Raw genomic sequence first — 1,405 nt, 5'->3', positions numbered from 1 at the left:
GCCCCGCCCGGCGCCGCCCGCCCCCTGCCGGCCCGGAGGACGCGCTGCAGCTGGCGGGGCCCGGCCGCCGGACGCCTGGGTCCGTTCCCGCCCGGCGTGCCCCGCAGCCCGCCTTTCCCCGCTCACCCTCGCGGGCCCGGGGCCCCCCGTCCCACGGCTCCGGGGCACCCCCCAGGCAGCCAGCCGGTGCTGGGGGGCAGCGCCCCCCCCAGGGCCCCCCCGGGGGTGGGGAGTGGGCCGGGCCCGGCCCAGCCTGGGCGCAGAGGGGTCCGCGCACCCCGGCACCTTTAGCTCACCAGGACTCGTGCATTCACCAGGGCTCGTGCATTCACCAGGGCTCGTGCATTCCCGCCGGGCGCCTGGCCAGCGCTGGCCCCTTGGCCGCACCAGGGAGGAAAGTCGCAGCCCGGCCCGGCCCCCCGGAGCCCAGCCACGCCGTGACCCCCCGGCCCGCGCACCGGCCCCCTGCAGCCGCTTTGTTCGAGGGCCCGGGGCCACCTGCCCCCTCCTCGCTCCTGCGTTCCCCAGGATCAAACCCGGGGGCTTCCAGCCGACGGGGGCCAGCCCTGGACGTGGGTTGGCGGGTAGCCAACGTCCCGGTGATTGGCTTCATGGACCCTCCAGTGACGGGGGGTACAGGCCCCAGACAGCCGGCGCCAGCCCCACCTGCATCACTAGGCCTCCCCAGCGAGCAAACAGCTCTTTCCCGCCCCCTCTAGCTGACAATGCAGCATGTGGGGGAAACTGAGGCACACTCAGTCTTCATATAAAATATTTACAGAAAATTCCCCCTCTGACCCCAGGGTTATTCTGCAGCTTCTAGGCAGGAGTGTGAAGGCAGCTGCGGGGTGGGGTGGGGTGGGGTGGGGGGGCGGGGCGGAGGTGACAGTAAGGGCACGGAGCTTTGCTGGAGGAAGAGTGGGACCCCGGGGGGCCAGGGCTGCCTCACTGAAGGGAGGCTCCTGGACACCAGTCAAAGGCTGGGGCCATAGCACCAGTTCTGTGGATCCCTGACAGGCTGGGGGGGGAGCGGGAGTCCAGGTGACCTTTCTTTGGGGCCTCCAGCACAGAGCTTTGCACAGCAGGGTCAGGCTAAGAGCCAGAAGGGTCTGCAGGGAGCAGAGGCGGGAGTGGGGGTAAAGTACGGAGCAACAGGCTGAAATTAATGGCAAGAAAACATCCAGTGAGCAGGAGCAGTCACCAGAATTGCCTGGGCCAAGGAGCCTCTGGCCACGTGTGTGCGTAGCAGGCAGGGACCACGGGCCTCCTGCTGCCTAGCCCAGCCGTGGGGAGCAGTGCTGAGGCAGCCAGGCCAGGGGTGCTGCAAAGGGCAGGGAGCGCTCCGGGTTCCAGTGCCAGGGAAACGGGTGAAGCAGCGGTTGTAGAAATGCAGATGACAAAGGGC

Source organism: Chelonia mydas, chromosome 24 (genome assembly GCF_015237465.2).
Source record: "Chelonia mydas isolate rCheMyd1 chromosome 24, rCheMyd1.pri.v2, whole genome shotgun sequence".
NCBI lineage: Eukaryota > Metazoa > Chordata > Testudines > Cheloniidae > Chelonia > Chelonia mydas.
The sequence above is the reverse complement of the archived record's forward strand: the minus strand, read 5'-3'. Positions refer to the sequence as shown.